Genomic DNA, 9,968 nt, shown 5'->3' on the forward strand with positions numbered 1-9,968 from the left:
CACTTGTGGGCCAAGGCATGCAACCCAACTGTTTATTTACAAAACATAAACCCTCATCGAATTCTTCAAGTGAGTACACCAGAAAAGATTTTTGAGGAAAGAGATCACATGTTGGCCACTTCAAGAATTCTGGTTAATTAGTCTACTTCCATGTAACCAAATATGCATGGAAGAAGCTTGAGCCAACAACATAGTTGGGGATATTTTTGGGGTACACTGATACACCTCACAATTATTGGGTGTAACTTCCAACCAACAGGAAGACAATGGTTCGAAGGGATGAAATATTCAATGAAGAGAGGGTTATGAGATGTTCCCTTGAGAGGGAGCTTCAGCTACATGTGGTTGCAGAGATTTTAGCTCCTAAGGAGGAACCTCATATTGATGTGGAGCAGCCACATGTAGAGGATCATGGAGTGGAGACACCCACTCATGCGGAGTCTCCCATAGATGGAAGAAAGCGCACAAGAGAGGTTGACAGGTTATTGTAAGATGAAAGAGAGAATGTGGGAGCACCCACATCAAAGCACAGATAGAGGAGGTCACCTGAGAGGTCCAATGGATACATGGATCTTATGAGCGATGTTTTGAGACTGAGAAATCCTATTTTGATGAATTAGTGTAGCAACCAGTTTGGGTTAATGCCATGGTTGAGGAGTATGACTCCATTGTTAGGAAAAGTGTTTTGGATGTGGTCCCAATACCAACAGACAAGTAAGTGGTGAGTTCTTAATGGATTTACAAGGTAAAGCAAGCAGCTGATGGTAGTGTGGAGAAGCACAAGGCTAGGTTTGTGGCCTAGGGATTTTCTTAGGTGGAGGGGATTGATTATGATGACACCTTCGCTCCTGTTGCAAGGTACTCATCAATCAGATCTATTTTGGCACTGTCAGTGAATATGGGATGGAAGATACATCATATGGATGTAAAGACAACCTTCCTTAATGGTATGACTGAGGAAGAGTTGTATATTAAACAACCTGAAGGTTTTGAGACCTTCCATAGAGAGTCACATGTGTGCCAACTCAACCGATCATTGTATGGGGTGAAATAGGCACCCCGTGCTTGTTACTCCATGTTATGCTACCATCTCACAAAATAGAAGAAGATATAAATCAATGAATTCAAAGAATCCTCTTCAAGGGGGCAACCTCCTTTACATTACACAAATGAATAATTCTTGGCTCATACAAATGATAATACCTCCTTTCTATGTATAGGAGTCGAAGGGGTCCCAATATAATCAGATCCTACATAACAATAATATTGTAGGGGCACAAAAATAACAATAATGGGCTTCTATGGGGCACAATCATAACAACACGAGAACTACATGGAAATAAAAATACAATAAGGGGGTTGCACTAATAATAATAAGGGGCTACACTCGTAGTATAGGGACCTAACATGTGCCTCTCCTCCAAAAAGTGTTGTCCTCAATGCTTGATTAGTTCTGGATGATTTTGTATAAAATTATCGTCCTCCCATGTGGAGTCTTCAACATGTAAGTTCTTCCACTTGGTGAGATACTCTGAAATTGATCAATTTCGTAGCTATCAGGTTCTTGATTTCGTTACTGCTATCAGTTCTAACATGATTTTTCCTTCCTCATCAAGTTCTAACAATATTGTTTCAACTGGGAGCTTCTCACCTATAACCTTCTTTAAGGATGAAGCATGGAAAATTAGGGGCACTCGGGAAGATGCAGGAAGATCTAATTTTAATGCCATAGTAGCAATTTTTTGTAGCAGCTTGTAGGGACCATAATACTTTGGTGATAATTTATTATCCTTCTTAGCTTTCTTGAGGGACATTTGTTTGTATGGTTGTAACCATAAAAATACCCAGTCAACTACGTCAAAACTTATTTCATTGTGATGTTGATATTCCTATTGTTTCATTCGATTATGTGTCAAAGTGAGGTTATCCTTTAAGAGTTGGAGAACTTGTTGTTGACTCTTGTCGTGATATTCCACTTCATGAACCTTAGAATGATTATCTAATACCCTTTTGAGATCTGAAGAGATAGATGATTTCAATTTTTGAACCTCTAGTGAACTTATTATGCATAATTGTTCTTTCTTTAGAATCCTTATTATGCCATTAGAGATGATTATCTTTCTTGTTTTCCCTGCAATACCCCTTAATTCAACTTCCTTTCCTTCCCAAAAGGATTTAAAGAAAAGTTCTTAAAAATTAAAAGCTATCGTACCCAAAGATTGTAACCGTTGGACTCCTAGTACAACACGAGAAACACACATTGGAATGGAAAACATTAAACTATTCAATACACATTCTCCCATGGATAGCTTCATGTTATGGAAATTTCCATAGAAATGTATGGTTCCTCCATTTGCAACCATCAATTGACACTGTGGTACTAGATATAGGAAGAAATTAAATTCCTTGGCTATCTTACAATCAATAAAATTATGGATACTACCTAAATCAATCAACACTATTACATTTTTCTTCTTGATATGTCCTTTTATCTTGAGTGTTTGAGGAGTGGTAATTCTGGTCAATGCATTACAATATATGGTCATATTCATTTCTTCTTTCTCTGGGGTTGGTTCCTGGTGTATATCCTCTTCTTTTGACATTTCTTGTTCCTTTTCTTCCTCCTCTTCCCCATCTATGCAAATTAATTTCTTCTCAACAACTTATGAGCTTTAGAGTATTTTCTATCAAAATTGTAACAAATCACTTTTGCTATTTTTCCTTCCAATGGTTTTGGGTGTCAACTTTGTACGTTGTGGAAGGCTAGGAGCAACAACACTTCCATCTTTATATTTATGAGTGGTAGGCTTCCTTTCCTCCATGATTTTGCTTCCAATTTTTCTTACCAGCATGTATACCTTCTCAAATGAATAAGGTTCCCAACCTCAAACCTCATGTTGGATGTTATCCTTTAAAGTCCCTATGAATAATTCAATCATATGCTTCTCTAGAATATAATTTACCCTTATATTCAATTTTTGGATGTCCTCAATGTGCTCTTTCATTGAACCCTTTTGTTTGAGATTTATCAATTGGCTAAAGAAGGTGTTTCTCTTTGTGTCATCATAATGTTCTATCATTTCCTCCATGAAAAATGACCAGATGGAAAGTGGTTTACAAGAAAAAATCCCTCTATACCATACAAATTGAGTTGGTTCTAAATATAAAGATGCAATACGTACCTTTTGTGGCAGTTGCACATCAGGTAGATCAAAATATTGCTCCATATGTATTATCCAAGCTAACAGATCCTTTCCATCAAACTTCCTCATATCTATATTTGGAATATGGTGGGCCTTCAATACAACGTTATATTCTATGAAATAATGATTAACATTTCTTTTGTTCTCATCATAAGTTTTCCTTACTACCTTTTCGTCATTGGGAAGCCTTTCTTGTAGCAATTTTGTCCATCCTTCCTTCAAACCTTCCCTATATTTATTTAAATTTTCCATGTTGCCTTTAATATTTTCTTCTATACCATTAGCCTTAACTTCCATGCCATAGATAAAATCATTTATCTTAGCTTTTGTTACATTCTTCAAATCATCCATCCAATTTTGCTTACTAGGTGTTTTTAATTTCTTGATTCAAGTGATTCTTTTTAGGAGCTCGATGTTGAAATGACTGTAACTTTGTAATTTTAGATCCTCAAGGTCTGAAATTTAGATCTATGGTAGCCCTCTAAGACTTCTTTCCAACCCCACAAGTTTGATCGATATTGGATTCTCCAAGATATAGTTATTCCTAGTATCCCACAATGTTCTGATTATAGAGTCGTTCAGTAGAGCGAACTTTTACGGAGTGACACGTGTCATTGTTTTGATTTTCAGCCCTAAAAAAGATACCAAAAAACTACAGTCCATTCTATTTCTATCACTTTTTATTAAATTTGAATCTAATGCTTAGAGATAAATTTATGATGATTTTCCCAAGGTCGATGGTTTGAGATTGAATTCGAGAGCGTGCAAAACCCCTAATTTCCTTGGATAATATCACCCAAACTATAGCGAGAAAAAATATGAAAGTACGGCATGAGCTTCATCAATATTTAGGCTCACATGGGTTTTAATTTCATCTTCTGAAACTTTGTAGAAAAAACATTATAGGTAACATTCCACGATGGCATGTTTGAAGCAGCAAAACCCTAGAATCCAAAGCTCTCATACCAAATGTTATGCAACCAGCTCACAAAATAGAAGAAAATATATATCAACAACTTCAAATAAGCCTCTGTAAGGGGGAAACCTCCTTTACATTACACAAATGAATAATTCTTTGATGATACAAATGAGAACACCTCTTTTCTATATATAGGAGTCTAAGGTGTCCCAATATAATCAGAGCCTACATAAGAATAATATTGTAGGGGCACAACAATAACAATAATGGGCTTCTATGGGGCACAATAATAACAACATGGGGACTACATGGGAATAAAAATACAATAAGGGGGTTTCACTAATAACAATAATGGAATACATTAGTAGTATAGGTACTTAACGCAGTAGGATCGTTATCTACTTCACCGGGTTGGGCTTCAGCAAAAGTGAAGCAGATGAAAAACTTTACCACATTGTGGTTGAATGTAAATTGTTGATTATTGTTTTATATTTTGATGATTTGATTCTGACGGGTGATGATAAGTTTATCAAGTCTTGCAAAGATGACCTTGCAAGAGAGTTCAAAATGAAGGACTTGGATCTCATGCACTAGCTTCTAGGCATGGAAGTATGGCAAGGTGATGAGGAAATTTTTTCCTCTCGGGGAAATTATGCCAACGAGATACTGAAAAGGTTTCACATGTAGAGAAGTAAACTCATGGAGACTCCTCTAGGAAGTACCTAGAGGAAGGAGGATGCTACTTCTATTGAAGTAGTGGAAGCTACTATTTTCAGGAAGCTTTTTGGTTCACTCATGTATTTGGTGAACACACAACCGAACATGCGTTATGCAGTTATATAGCTTAGTCAAGTGATGGTTAAGATAACCAAGTTGTATTGGAAGGAAACGAAGCATGTGTTGAGATACCCTAGAGGCACTACTCAGTATGGTTTATGGTACACACAGATAGAGGGAGTGAATATTCAAGGCTTCACCGATGAAAATTGGGCACAGAGTCCATCTGACAAGAAGAGCACATTAGGTAGGATCTTCAGTAGTGGATCATCAGTTGTTTCTTGGTACAGCGAAAAACAGAGATCAATTACACTCAGTTCAACATAGGCAGAGTATATGGCTTCTAGTCAAGCAACTTGTGAGGCTATCTGGATGAGGAAGATCTAACTGTGATTTACTATGACAATCGAAGTTGTATCAAACTCTCTAAAAATACATATTTTATTGATCGGTCCAAGCATATTGATATATGGTATCATCATCTTCGAGATTGTGTGCAGAGGAGAATTATGTTGTTGTAGTATATTCCTACAAAGGAGTGGGATGTAGAAATTTTGACAAATCCATTGTCAAGATACAAATTCAAGTTTCACAGAGACAGGATTAGGGTAGTCGATAATCCCTTTCTTGTTGAGAGGGATTGTTAAAAATAGAAAAAAGAAATTCCATTTTAATTTGTCCTTGAATTAAATTGTGAATTAAATTGTAATTTTATTCTCGTAGCAACTTGTAATAGTTAATTAAGTTAATTTGACTTAATTGACTTAGAAAAATCGATTTGGAAGTCTACCTAGAGTCATGTAGAGTGGTCCTTAAATTTTAGAGGCCCGAGTTGAGTTCTTTTGTGTTTTAATTAGATAACTTTTTCTAGCTGAGTTATAGTCAGTTAAACTAGTTCTAATTGCTGGAGGAACTAGTAGAGGCCTAGTAGTGGAGTAGTGCATCATTGCATCATCAATACCACACCAGTTAACTGAATATTCACTCATAAATAACACATGCCTATCATTTCAGATGAAGACCGAGTTGAGATTATAGTTCAGGGATAGTGTACTATCAGTTTTATAATTTTCCAAGTTGTACAGATGGTGCTTGTAATCAATTAAGGACTTGTGTTTGGATTGCGTAGTTATGGAGAGTCAATTTCCCATTTAAATATGGGTTAATTCTTGTAGGGATTGTGCAAAGAAGTAGGGGCTTTGCAAGAAACATAATTGGTTAGGTGTTGGCTTGAGCTAGCTTGTGAGCGAGAGAGTTAGATTGTACTTGTGCAAGAATTATTCAGGTTGAACAAGCATTGTATTTTCTTCTCAAATCTTTTGGTTAATGCAATATAGATAGTCAAGGTTTTTAGCAGTTGCTTTCCCCAGAGAAATATTGTGTTACGTGTGATTGATATTCTTACTTTTCTACTTATTGTTTTCACTGATCAATTTTGGTTTCCACTGAAGAGTACAGTAGATTGTTGTCTTGTTTTTTAGCATATCTCATAAATAGGAAATTCTACAGAAAAGTAGTCAAACATGTGTGTAGATAAAATACATGGAAGCAATAATAAATATAAATAAATTTCCATACACTATAAATTCCAAGAATTCAGAGAGAATTTAAAGGCAAGTTGTTGTTACAACACGATGTTGCAAGAATTAGATTGTAAGGAAGGAAATGTCAAATCTTTGGGTTCTTCAAAATTCCCTTCACCTTTTTCACCATTGTTCATATGGATGATTCCACTTGCAATTCCCATCTTGTGGCTTTTCCTCTCTTCTACAAGGTTGAGGATAGTTAAAATAATTTATCATAGCATCCAATGGAGTGAACGAGAAAAATGTAACCTTGATATCGTAATCCATTGTGTAACAATCTTCATCTACAACTACTAGTGATATGTAAGTATATGTTAGTAATTTAGATGGTTATTTAATTTGTATTTGATATAAATGATCAATTGTGCTTGAAATTTCCATATATTAAATTCTTGTTGTTTTTGAAATACCTAATTTTTGGGTAGACTCTCCACCAAGCATGAGGGATAGATAAAGCTTTCATAATGTTATAAAAGACTGTTGGGATAAGAATAAATAAAATACAAAATATGAAATATACATTGAGAAAACTTAATAAATTAACCTATATTCATTGTAAATGATAATCAAATGGTTGTAAATACTAAGTAAGATTACAATATTATTATAATAAATGAGAAAAAACATAAATTAATTCTGAAAAGTAAAGAAAAATGAGGTGAGGTCAAAGCATGAAATTATTGTATAACTAAACATAAATTTAAAATAGTATTAATTTATGTTTATTTATATGGTAATTTCATGCATTGACCTTATCTCATCATTCTTTACTTTTTTGAATTAATTTATCTTTCCTCCCCATCACTATAATAACATTTTAACTTCACTTTATATTTACAGGTATTTTATTATTAATTTATAATAAATATAGGTTAATTTATTAATATTTTTCAATGTTTGAGGAATTTTTTACTCTTGGGAAACGTTCAATTTTCACAAGGACTTCCTTGTATCTATGGGGTACTTTGAGGTAATGGTTCAACGTGTGGTTCTACCCAAACAGACCATATTAAATGCTTTCATGACCCATGCACACATAAGTGGATAAAAGAACACCCCATGTCCTCCTTTATTAGAAGTCAAAAGATCTTAGCTCAAATTATTTGGTGAACAATTTGTTTTCCCAACTGTATAAGTTAAAGTCCCTAAACACATGTTATAACTAGATTTCACATTAATTTTCTTACAATCTAATTCTTTCACCATCATAAAGCACCAATGGCATGCCTACTTAACTTGTCTCTCTCTAGCAAGGATTGATATTGTATGGCCATTTCTCCATCTTTATTATTGCTTTATGTATTTTTTCTTCTTTAGGGACATGTTGGCTCTCTTTATGTTTTTTTGAGATGTGAAAGATGGGGATTATTGTAAACAGGATTGTGAATGAACTCCACAATCAAATATTGATGTATTGATATTGAAATTGTTTATTTATACAAATGAGAAGTAGGTAGGAGACAATTATTTCTCAATAACTTCTCGGTAAATTATTAACAGGAAAATAAAGTATTATATAACTAATAATGTAAAACGTGATCTTGAAGGATTAGTTAACATCCCCCCTTAATGAGAAGGGACCTCTGACATGCTCTGTAACATTCTAAATTTTTCTAACTTTTCACATCCCAATGTTTTAGTAAAGATATCTCTGATTTTCTCTGAAGTAGGAAAATGTGTCAGATGAATGACTTTGGCCTCTACATAATGTCGAATCAAGTGATATTTGGTGTTGATATGTTTTCTTCGATCATGAAATTTAGGATTCTTGGCCAATTGAATTGCAGAAGAGTTGTCAATGAATAGAGGAGTTGAAGTCTTTTGTTTCTCCTGCAAATATTCAAGTATTTTGTGAAGCCAAATTATTTCTTTCGTAGCTTGTGTCACTGCAATATATTCAACATTAGTGGTAGAGTCAACAGAAATATATTGCTTTATGATATTCACAGGGTTGATGCATAAACTTGGAAATTATTCCTATAGCGAAAGCTATGTCAGGACAAGTAGTAGTAAGAAAATTTAAACTTCCAACAAGTTGCTTGTACTTTGTTGGATCTTCAAATGTACTTCCTTCATTTGAAGTAAGCTTTAGGTTCTACTCCATTGGAGTAGAAACAGGATTACAATCCTGCATTCCAAATTTACTCAATAACTGTCCAATATATTTTTTCTGAGAAATAAAAATATGCTTAGGTTTCTGATCAACTTCAATTCCTAAATAATAATGAAGTAAACCTAAATATTTCATATCAAAAACCTTTTGTAGCTCCCTTTTAACAGATTCTATATAATCATCATTGTTTTTTGTGATAAGTAAATCATCAACTTAGACAACCAGATATACAATTGATCTTCTAACTTTCTTGACAAATAAAGTTGCATAATCTAGGTGGAAATGTTTATAATCCAATTTGAGAAGATGTTCTATTAACTTCTCATACCATGCATGAGATGCTTGTTTCAAACCATACCAAGATTTCATCAATTTTCTATTTTCCTTTAACATAAAAACCTTCTGGCTAAATGATATAGGCATCTTCTTTTAAATCTCCATTTAAAAAAGTGTTTATCACATCCATATGATGTATTTTCCATCCTTTTTAAGATACAAGAGAAAATAAAGTTTTAATAGTGCCCCATTTAGTTGTAGGAGAAAATGTTTATGTATAATAAACACCTTGGTTTTGTGCATACCCATTTGCTACAAGCCTTTCTTTTTGTTTGTTAAGTGAACCATCTCGTGTATATTTAATTTTGTAAAGCCACTTACAACCAATGGGTTTGACTCATATAGGAGGATCCAATACCCTCTATGTCCCATTTCTAATGAGAGCATCATATTTTTTTTTCATTGCATCTTTCCATTCATCACAACTAGTATCTTATTCAAAAGTAGTAGGTTCATTAATAGCATAAAAAAAGAAATCCACAATCATTTTTTTTAGTAGAACTTCTTTTAACAAATTCATCATACCTTTTTGGAAATGCCATGATCCATGTTGATCTTCGTAGTGATTGTTGTGGTGGTTGCTCATCTTGAAGAATAGGCTCTTCAAGAGGACTTTCTGATCCCACAGAAACATTATCATCATCTAATTTTTATTTCGTAGAAACATTATCATCATTCCTTTTTTCTTCATTCTCTAATGAAGATGGAAAATTTATTGAAGGAAAATCCACATATTGGTCTATAATTTGAATCCCCCCCTTCAGGATGTGGAATATCACTATCCCATTCATAATAAATCTTTTTTGAAGTGAATTTATCCAAATGACCAAGTTTTCTATCAATAGTGGAAGCATCTTTAGGAGATTCAAGAAAAATTACATCTAGTGAAACAATAAATTTCTTGTTCTCTCCATCATGCATCATGTAAACTTTGGAATTATTAGAATATCTCATGAAAATACATTTGCGACTCCTGGCACCCAATTTGTCACATTGATGTTTAGGGATTAATGCATAACATAGAGAACCTAAAA

This window comes from Pinus tabuliformis, chromosome 6 (genome assembly GCF_031772625.1).
Source record: "Pinus tabuliformis cultivar Carrire ecotype Pingquan chromosome 6, CPIR1, whole genome shotgun sequence".
Lineage (NCBI taxonomy): Eukaryota > Viridiplantae > Streptophyta > Pinopsida > Pinales > Pinaceae > Pinus > Pinus tabuliformis.